Consider the following 11,605-nt stretch of genomic DNA (forward strand, 5'->3'; position numbering starts at 1 on the left):
TTCAAATTGATGTGCTGGCCACCAATTCATCAGACCTGAACCCTATTGAATACATCGGGGATGTGATTGACATGGTGTCCTTGGAATTTACAGAAATGAGGTGATCTGTGTGTGCAGATGTAGTCGAACTTACCGGCTATTAGGTACGTGGTCATAATGTTCTGGCTGATCAGTGTGTATTTCAAACAGTTTCATAACAGCGAAAACTTTCAGTGTGTAACTTGTGTTAACTTTCTGACACAGACTGTCAGTCATGTTAAGATTACTATGCACTGGGGAAACATTCTAGTCGATGGCCTATGAAGCAAGAATTGCAGCTAATACATTGATTCTAATAAATAACTTTGACTGTTGCCAATAACCTTTCTATTACATTTATAAGAAAGCCCCTCAACCTTTTGGGGGGGTGGGGGGTGGGGGGGGGGGGTGGGGGGGGGATTTGGAAGGAGCTGGACACAAACGTGCTACCTTTCACACTCATGGTACTGTAACCTTCGCTACAGCTTCGATATGGCCACCGCTCCTCAATGTGGTATATACTGTGTAAAGGCTGTGTCTAAAAATTCCATTAGGTTTTACTAAACCGTGCACTTTTGATAGATCATCATTGTGCTGTAGCAATGAAACAGTACACTTTCATTGCACACAAATTATAACATTAAATGCATCAAATACAGGAAGCCTTTAACTACTGATATAAAGTATCCTGTCTTTCATTGTAACAAATCGTACCTAAAATGACCCGTTTTTGAGAGTTCACAATTTGCTGATGCTTTGAAGCAGCTTATATTCAACCACATACTCAATACTAAAAAAACATAAAATACGGAGTTTAAATTCAGAAAATTCAGTGACTCCTACATTCTGCTTGTGATGCGAAAATGATGATGCCTCTCATTGGCTGTGTTCCTCTTCATGGGATATAAATGTGAAATGCCAGATTCTTCATTTCACACTTCGCAGTGTTGTGGAACATGGAATACCACACTGTGACATCACCGTCTCCTCATCCACATACATTTTCACATACCGTGAGAGGACAGCTTTAGGGTGTTCTGAGGTATTTCATGTGGATGTCTCAGCAATATGGTGAATCATGCATTCAATATAATCCCACAATTTACAGATGCTAATGATCTTTATCAATGTGTTCCAATCTTACTACGGCTGAAATGGGCACATGACCACCCCCACCCAAACCCCAACCCCCACCCCCTTCGCCCAGCAGAATCCAGTCTGCCTTGCTGAGCATCAATTTTGGTGGCTTCTTTTGTGTTCTCTTCTATTCAGAATGTGTGTCCAGGTAGGGAAGTGGTAGCTTGAGTGTGTATTGATATCCACTTGCCACACTACAATATCTGTAATGCAGGGAACAGAAGAAAAATTCAATTGCAAAGAACAAATCTACGGCAGAGCTAAATTGTGTCGCTCTCTTCAGAAGACAGATATCTTCTGACACAATCGGGCTCTCAGTAATTCTATCCCGGGGCAGGTGCATTAAAATGACACACAAGTAGGAATGATTTAGGGAGTTGCCCAATGAGACCTACAATAGAATCTTTATCAAGTGAGTCTTATGGTGGCAAGTACTCTGGGCAGACATTAATTTTCAGTGACAGATGGATGACAACAGCTACTTAAAGCAAGCTGGTTGAGAGTGGAACAGGTGAACTGTGCATGTATCAATAATAAATAATGCTACCCTAATCTTAGCTCTGTTGCCACTGATGTCATCTTCCCTTTGAAGAGAGAAGTTTTTAACACAAGGACATCAATCATTTTCAGTTGTCTCTCCTGCAGAGTGGCTTTTTCTGTGCTAGGAATTTGAGCCCCTCCATATGTTTTTTGAACCCATTCACATTTCACTGTATTACAAGAACCATCTTTCAGTAAGAGTTTTCTTTTCCCCTTTCCCTCTGCCGTGATGATGAACAGGAAGTGTTAGAAGAAAGGGTAGTAGTGTGTTTTAGTTCGTCCACGGTAACATCATGTCCACAACATTGACTTCAGCAATGGAAAGTAGCACTGCTCAGTTATCCGATGGTACTGATTTCTGCAGCTGATATAATAAAAGGTTTGGTGAATGCTAGACGTTATATAACTTTAAAGACTTTCTCGGCTCACCATTTGGGATTCTGATGATCTTCAGTTTCTGCTTTTTGCTTTTCTCGGCATTAATGCACATCAGTCCTTGTTTCATATGGGATGATCACCTCAAGAGCTGACACACATTATAGATGTACAGGGTTAATTTGCCTTAAGTGCCTTTGGCACCATCTATGGCATATGAGCCCACTGTTACAACCAAGAGTTGTATATCCAAACTTTTGGTGTTTAAAGGATCTCACAGGGTTTGGCATACATGTTCTAACTTCGGGGCAGATAAACCAAGCTTTGATATCCTCTGGTAATACAGGGGAGTTAAATGTCAAAACATACGCTTTATTTTTTTTTTCTAATAACCCAATAATCTCTCTTAACAATTTTCTTCGTGGCTTAGAAGCCAACGTTTCACCACTCTTCCTTTCATTCAATAGCCATTATACCTAGGCAGATGACTACCCGCATGCTGAAATTAAGGATACTATGCGTTTCTGTTACAATTGGGTATTCACCAATTTTTTTTCAAACTTAAAAGCTTTGAAATTTGCAGTGTAGCTGTTTCGAAGTTGTCTGACTCCTTTCAAAGATGGGCTATTGCTTCTAAAGTTTTACATGTGTAGAAAGGGTGAATGTTTTTGAAATATCTCTCCCTCTCTTTACTACTATAAATGAATTTTGGCAATTTTATGCCCTGTTACTTTCTTTACCATCATTCTTACGGTGTTTTCCTCAAGAGATCTGTCCATTTGAGCTGTTTTTTATTAGTTGAGTGTTAGCACTCCTTTCTACCAGAAGGCCAAATTTGAGCTGTAAAAATTGTTCCGACCCCACAGTTTGCTATGAACATAAAAAAATCCACCCAGGCAGAGAACTGCTGGCCTGAATAAGCCTCACACAATAACGGTGCTTGCAGTTGATCCAGAGGCTGCCAGTCAAGGTTCTTAGCATTCTTGTGACTCTCATATTTTCTATATGAATACTCATACAAATGAAAGCACAGGTATGAAGTTAATCGAATGCTCCAATCTTATGGAAATTACTCTCCTGGTAGTATTGTATAAAGTTATTTATCACATAATTCTTCCGGTTTTCCCAGCAATACTCTGAATAATTGGGTCTTCTGCCTGTTATTCGCATCATTCTCACGATATTTTGACGGTCAACTCAATGTCGTCTTCAGGCACTCCCTGAGATTGGTGATCAGGTGGCTCAGGTCCAGTATTTAAGCCGGGATGGTGCTTTGCACTCCATTTTTAATCAACGCCTCATCGAGCACTCTGTCTGCAGTCCACGCCGCCTCCAGCGCTCCATCTACGGGCCATGCACACCTGCAGTGGCTCTCATTCCTCTCTCATGCCACAGATGCTTCGACCGCTGTACGCATCCAGCTTGGCCATTCTCTGGTGTGGTGCCCGTCGTCTCATACTCTGTTTCACACCCGCACAGTAGCGAAAATTTAGAAAGCTTGACTGTTTTACAAGAACTAGATGCAGTGAATTAGCAGCTTGGGTATTCATATAGTGATAATAATAAATAATTGACTAATTTCAGGAACACAACTTACTACGTGTGAAACTTTCTTTCTGTATTTCCACAGTAGCTGATCTTCGGGATGGCGAAGGACGGACATCTTCAGCACCTGTGGATTTGTAACAAAATTTTAAAAGGCAAAACTGTTCAATTTAGTTTATATAAATTAAAAAAAAAACAACACAAATATATTTAAGCAGTAAATACAAAATACTACAACAAACAGGGCAGATAAAGAATAAATACTGAAGAAGAAACCAACAATAAAGAGAATATAGCACAAGTAGGTTAGACATTGGCAAGAGCAGTGAGGGAGAGGGGTGGACAACCAGCAAAGTTTGAGGGAGGGCATGTGTGGAGGTGGCCAGAGGTGTGGGAGAGGAGGCGGAGGACTAGTGATGGGAACAAACAATTAAAAACAATTGACTCAGATGGTGATAGCTGTACATATCTGTAGGATTATTATTCGTTCATTCTTTTGGAGTGAAACCAGACTGTAGAAGCAATCTGACACATTCACTACTAATCTGTAACATTCAATTGTTTTGACCCTGTTAAGTCATTATTGTTTACTGCATTCTGTTATCACCAGTTGTCACTCTTATTGCAATTCTGATACCAGCTTTCTATTGACTGCCAGTAAGTAGTTTTTAGTTTAGTTCTTCATCCATGTCTATGAATAGGTGCTTTCTTAATAGTGATCTTTATGTCGTGACCACAATGCCTAAATGCTCAGTGGTGTGGGAATGAAAGAAATCATATGACTAAATAAAAAGTGATCCTCAAGATAAATTCAATATCATATAAAATATTGAAAGGATGTTTCACACTATGAAACAACATTAATTAAATAAAGTTAAGAAAATTAATGAATGAAGACAAATATTTCTTGCCAAACAAAATACTTCTGAAAAGTGACAGTACCTACATAAAAAGCAAGTGATTAAGTCACCTAAAAATTAAAAATAATTTATCTTATATGCTTTCCGTTCATGTCACCTCAGCATTGAACAAAATCGAATTAATGGTCATTTGTGCACACCAGCGAGAAGAGGGAGACAGAGCTTCAATAAATTTAATTAAAAAAGCAACTGTTTATTCATAATGTAGCACCACTAACTCTTCATTTATAATTTAGCACCAGTTATTAAACTTTTGAAACAAACAAAAAATTCACATTTACGAGAAATTTGTATTTCAGTAAATAAATACGTACAATTTTGAAAATACTGCATTTTTAGAAATATACTTTTTATTTACCTCTCCTTGAAATAAAATACATTTTTGCCTTAAAAAGTTGGCAACCCGAGTCATGGTTCATGTACAAGTGAAAAACATGAAAAGTATGCAAACAAATGAAATTTCTAGTACCACACCCTCAAAAACATATTTTTTTACTACAGATATGTAGATGATGTCATCATTTTAACCAAAGGCACAGAAAATGATATCAATGAGTTAACCAATTATTAAACAGCTTCCATGAAAATGTAAAGTTCATAGTTGAGCACCAAGTAGGTGACACCATAAACTTTCTAGACTTGACCATTAGAATAATGGATAATACAACAACTTGAAATTTATCAAAAACCTATCACGACACAGACTACCATTCATAAAACCTCTCTCGTCACCCCACAGCCCACAAAATAGTAGCATTCCACTACATGGTCAATGGAGCAGTCGAACTGCCACTCTCTGAAGTTAATTACAAACAAGAAATGGAAATAATACAACAAACAGCCACTGCAAATAGCTATAGTAGCCCAACAATTAAAGCACAAAATGCAAACACAAAGAAAGATCTTCCATACAATCCCATTTCTGGGTAGCATTTCACATCAGATTTGTAATGTCTTCAAATCAAAAGTCCTAAATGTATCTTTCACTACTGACAGCAAGACTGGCCAGTGAGTAACTTATAACAACAACACAAAGAAACCCACTACACAATACAAGTGTATACAAAATTGAATGTTTGGACTGCAACTGTTTCATTCATAAACATTCAAACCTACAATTACCATAAATTGGTTATTTACATGTTTCTATGATATTTTCTAAATGAACAATGGAACAGCCTGACTTGCAAAATCTAACAGACCCATCATACCAACAGTTTGTATCACCTGTCAGTACACAGATATGCATATATTATTTTAAACCATAATCAATGTATTGGTTGGTTGAAACTTCCTGGCAGATTAAAACTGTGTGCTGCACCGAAACTCAAACTCGGGACCTGTCCCTTTCGCAGGCAAGTGCTCTACCATCTGAGCTACCCAAGCACGACTCACAACCTGTCCTCACAGCTTCAATTCTGCCAGTACCTCATCTCCTACCTTCCAAACTTCACAGAAGCTCTTCTGTGAACCTCGCGGAACTAGCACTCCTGGAAGAAAGGATACTCACATCAGCACACACTCCACTGCAGAGCGAAAATCTCATTCTGAAAACGTCCCCCAGGCTGTGGCTAAGCCATGTCTCTGCAATATCCTTTCTTCCAGGCATGCTAGTTCTGCAAGGCTAGTTCTGCAAGAAGAGCTTCTGTGAAGTTTGGAATGTAGGAGACGAGGTACTGGCAGAATTTAAGCTGCGAGGACGGATCGCAAGTCATGCTTGGGTAACTCATATGGTAGAGCACTTGCCCATGAAAGGCAAGTTCGAGTCTCGGTCCGGCACACAGTTTTAATCTTCCAGGTAGTTTCATATCAGTGCACACTCCTCTGCAGAGTGAAAATCTCATACTGGTTGGTTGGTTGATTTGGAGAGGGGACCAAAAAGTGAGGTTATCGGTCCCATCGGATTAGGAAAGAATGGGGAAGGAAGTCGACAGTGGCCTTTTAAAAGAACCTTCCCAGCATTTACCAGAAGCTACTTAGGGAAATCACAGAAAACATAAATAACGATAGCCAGACGTGGGGCTTGAACCATCATCCTCCCAGATGCAATTCCATTGTGCTAACCACTGCGACACGTCGCTCGGTAACCAATGTAGTACTTCAACTTTTACTCAGCTATAATATGTAACAGATTTAATCTTAACAACCCACTGCTTTGACATACAAAAGTGTTTGCTTTCCTTCTGTCACTCCTTTCATCCTCTCTCTTCTCTGAATCCCCCCCCACACACACAATGTAACATAGTAATTAAAGAAAACTTATTTATGTACAATTTTGCCACTGTTTGCAACGTAATCATTACACATATTGTTTTCAGCATGTCACCTGATTATATAAATGTGTACAAAGTACTATGCTATAAAAACCTGACACAAAAGAATGTGTTTCCCTCTGGAGATATTTACACCAACACATCTATTCATCTACACAACCAAAGATTTCTACAATGCTTTAAGACTTGCTCTGAAATAGTCTTTTGTTTTGTTATAACAGGTGCATTAAAACAGCACTGGTAATATTTTTTAATTTTAGGGTTGTATTAGTCAGATGTTTCGTTGCTGTTTTGGTAAATATGTCTGAAATGTAGCCATACAATGGTAGCCATACTAGACGTCTAGTACGTCATTAGTTGTCAAAAAGGTTACATATGTGGGGTTGCGAGTATCAATTATTGATTTGTTTTAAAACTGTATTCGAGAATTTTGCTATAAAAAATGGGAAAAATGTAAAAAAAAATTAGAAATGTTGAATATTGCTTTTGGTGGGTCTGCTATAGTAAAACAAGGGTTTACAAGTGGTGTAAGCATTTCCAAGATGGCCATGAAGACACTGATGACACTGAAAACGACAAGTGTTTTGGACACCCCCACACAACAGCAACAACCAATGCAAATGTGGCAAAAGTGAAAGAAATGAGTATGAACGAGCGCCGAATAACAATCGGAGAAGTTGCTGATGATGGTGTATTAACTGGCTCAATTGGCTCATACCATGAAGTCTTTTCAGATGTTGTGGGTATGAAATGTGTAATCACAAAATTACTGCCAAATGCAACTGTTCATTAATGTTAATTTCATTGCTTGTTCGTGAATTTTTGGCCAGAAACAACACTGTAATGATGAAGCAGTCTTCACATTTGAAAGATATGGCCCCAACATAATTTTTTTCTGTTTCCAGAAAGTAAAGACAATCTTAAAGGGCATTCATTTTACAAGCATAGATGGGATAAAAACCACATTGCTTAAACTAGCTAAGTAGTATCCCAAGGATCGAACTGCAGAAGTGTTTCAGGGATTGGAGAAGCACTGGCATACATGTGTAATATCTGATTCGGACTACTCTGAAGGAGGCTACATTCATACAGACAAATAAAACAACTTACTTCCAAAAAATGAAAATTCCCAATACTTTTTGAACACACCTCATACATTCTTTGCACATATTTCTTTATAGACATCATCTCTGTTCACCCAGTAGTCACAAACTGAGATGGTTTATATGTGACGTATCATGATAGAGAAAGGAGTCTGTGACCACTGGAGGTATTCTACTTTAGTTATTTTACTTTCAAATTTACATTTATGTTCAATCTTTAGTCACAGATCTCCACAGAGCCATGCTCTGAAATAATGTTTTGTTTTTATCTACTAGACGATAACATACACACACCATGACTCCAAAGTAATAAAACAACACATAAAAGGCCGGCAGAAAAAAATATGGTGAATATATTTCTTTTTAGCAGCCACAATTGACACTACAACCATTTTATGTAATTTCTCTGCTAGTCTGATCCACTGAGATAGACAGCATCAAGTTGGAAAATGTTCTGACTTGTCAGTCAGCACCCAGAGAAGCTACAATGAGGTTGTGTTTACTGTGTCTGATGCACATTATGGATTTCAAACAATGTGTGAACATTAAGTTATGTTTCAATTTTCAAGAAAGAGTCAAAGAAACACATGAATTGTTGAAAGTATTGTATGGCAATAATGCTGTAACTCTGAAGACAGTTTGCCAGTGATATGACCTATTTAAATACACAAATGAGTCGGTATTAGATGAGCAACATTGAGGACATCCATCAACCTCAAAAACAGAAGAAAATGTGTAAGAAGTGGCAAAAATTGTTCGTTCAAACAGGCTAATAACTATTCCAGAGCTTACCAAAAAACTTAGCATCTTGTACAGGTCCATGCAAAGCATTTTAACTGATAATTTGCAAATGTGAAGAGTAAGTGTAAAATTTGTTTCCAGACTTTTGAGTGATGAATAGAAGAAAAATCGTGTGTCAGTCTGCACACAGTTTGAAGGATCGTCTTCATTCAGATCCGGGCTTCATGTCCACAAGTGTAACCATAGAAAAAACTTAGGTATATGGGTATGACCCAGAGACAAAAATGGAAAGTTCCGAATCGAAAAGCAATGAATCTCCTTGTTCTAAAAAAGCACACTTGCCAAAAATCGAATACCAAAGTCATTCTCTCTCTCTCTCTCTCTCTCTCTCTCTCTCTCTCTCTATCTGTCTATCTATCTATCTCTATCTCTCTCTTTTTAATGAGAGCACAGTCCGATCAGAGTTTGTTTGACCAGACGGTTGTACTGTAACTACAGAGGGGGACTGTCTACTGGTGCTGCCCTGTTCTCTCTCTCTCTCTCTCTCTCTCTCTCTCTCTCTCTCTTTTTTCACCCAATTTTTTTAACAAATGTAATCTAACATAAATGGCTTTCCAACCATCTGTTATGATATCTGTATTATATACAGTGTCTGTAAGGTATATATTTTTATCTCCATTTAATTTAAAGCCATAGTGCTTCTCAGTACTTCTGATGAGTGAATTCACATTTGACTTTTACAATACGTTAATTAACAAAACAGATGCATCCCATGCCCTTTCTCTTTCTTTCCTTTTGGAATGTGATTGTGAATATTACTTTTCACAATTCTGTTTTTAACAATAATAATTGAGACAAGAGACCTACCAAACACCTTAATGTGTAATCACATTTAATACTTCTTATTTTGTATATGGAGAGAGTAAGTTCTTGTGTTTTTAATTCATAAATGCTTTGTAATGTTTCATTTTACGACTACACCTGTTTAATGTTCTATTAGTATGTCAGTCCATACTTGGCTGAAGCACCACCTCACGACAACCTCTCAATAGTCACCTGTCACAGAGCTCGGTTTGACACTTACCATTATGTTTGACGAGATACACACTGTCCATCTTTGTTTGCTTTGGTATATGTCCAGATTTTGGAAGTTTCTGATAACCAGCTTGAACATCAGCTTATTTAAAGTGCTCCTTGTGTATCCTTTATTTTTTTCTGATCTGAAGTATGTTGAAAGGGGTCATACTAAGATTAATTAATATGCGATCTAGACAACAGTGGTTGTGAATGTCATGAATGATCACTGACCTCTCCAATAATTTTTATCTAATCTAGTGATAAGCAGGAGCAGCCTATATATATGAGGGTTGAATGAAAAGTAATGCATCCACCTTCATTAATTGGGTTTGAATGGGAATAGTTTAATAAATCAATCGCAGAAATAATCCTTAGACTGTGAACTTTAATTATCAATATTCACTTTTCCACATAATCACCAGCCAGTTGGATACATTTCTGCCAACGATGGAAAAGTTTTCTGAAGTCGTCACGAACGAAGTCGACACTTTGTTTCTGCAACTACAGTCTCACAGTCGATATTCCATAGACTGACGTTTTGTCTCCTGTCACAATTGAATGGAGAAAGGCATCACCTTCATTCTCATAACATGAGAGGAGTTCCTGGGAAATTTCAAGTCTGTGCACTTTCATTTCAGTAGTCAGCATCTGGGGTACCAATCGTACACGAATCTTCCGATAGCCAAGCAAAGCAATAATGTGACCCACACATTCTTGTGAAATGCCAATTGCGCTTGCAATTTCTCTCTGAGTGATACAACGATCATCCTGAATCAATCTGTCAAGATTTTGCTTGTGAAACTCGGTGGCTGCTGTCACAGGATGTCCAACTCTTTATTTGTCATGCAGGTCACATGTTCCCACCTCAGCATCTTTAAAGTTACTCGCCCGAAGATGTACACTACTCACATCAATACAATCATTATAAACTGCTTTCATCTTCTGATGAATCTCGTTTGGGGTGACACCTTCTGCTGTCAAGAATTCAATGACTGCACGTTGTTTAAATCGCACTGACCGACAGTTTGCGCAGGGGTCTATACTTTACACTGTAACAACACAACCATTCAATGCTAAGGCTTCCCGCCAACTGGAGTTGTAGAGAAGAGGTTACAGAACATACCAATGCTGCCAACTGTTGGAGAGTTATGAAGGTGGAGGCATTACTTTTCAGTCAACTCTCTTAGTTTATTCTATAATTAATGTATCACAAATTGAACACAAATTAGAAATGTCTTTAAAACAGTACAAAATCATTATGAAACTAATTTTGATTATTATCAATTAAGCAAAGCTGTTCTAGTGATACCAAATGAGTAATTTTTAATAACATTTCGTGTTAAGGGAATATCATGATTTCCATTGAATGCTCATTCTTAAGATATGAGCTGGGACTATACATACATTACAAAAGATTATTTTACATGTCAAAACCAATGCATTTCTTGCTTTAGGTTTAAAAACACATTGTGTCTTTAAACACAGCAAAATTAAAGGTCAACAACTAATTTCAAGAACACAACTTACCACCTTTTATATCTTCAGTCTGTGCTGTAACACTAACTGATGCCCTAGATGGTGGTTGGCGGACATCTCCAGTATCTGTGGATATGTAACAAAATTTTAAACACTGCAAATGTTGAACTCTTTCTAAACAAATAAACATAACAGAGAGATCTACTTAAAAAAAATATATATCAAATGCAAAAGAAGGGTGAAAGCATAAACAGTGACATGAAGGAAAATGAAAATGAAATAGGTTAGTTAGCAGAGGACATGCTGAGCAATCTCGTTGTGTGGTGAAATGAGTACAAAAAGAAAGGTAGAATGCACATTAGGACAAAGGGACAGGAGGGACGAAAGGAGAAGAGATGTG

The 11,605-nt window shown here is 37.9% G+C and overlaps 1 long non-coding RNA gene across 1 annotated transcript in view; it reads right to left on the bottom strand.

The window, feature by feature from the left end:
- The window catches only part of LOC124573712, a 36,223-nt gene extending 24,912 nt beyond the window's left edge, over positions 1-11,311 (bottom strand). The window contains exons 1-2 of the long non-coding RNA XR_006972085.1: positions 11,257-11,311; positions 3,668-3,742 (exon numbers count right to left, since the gene is read on the bottom strand). This is a non-coding gene — a long non-coding RNA (uncharacterized LOC124573712). The remainder of the gene's footprint in view (positions 1-3,667; positions 3,743-11,256) is intronic.
- Between the last annotated feature and the right edge of the window lie 294 nt (positions 11,312-11,605).

This window comes from Schistocerca americana, unplaced genomic scaffold (assembly GCF_021461395.2).
Source record: "Schistocerca americana isolate TAMUIC-IGC-003095 unplaced genomic scaffold, iqSchAmer2.1 HiC_scaffold_187, whole genome shotgun sequence".
Classification (NCBI taxonomy): domain Eukaryota; kingdom Metazoa; phylum Arthropoda; class Insecta; order Orthoptera; family Acrididae; genus Schistocerca; species Schistocerca americana.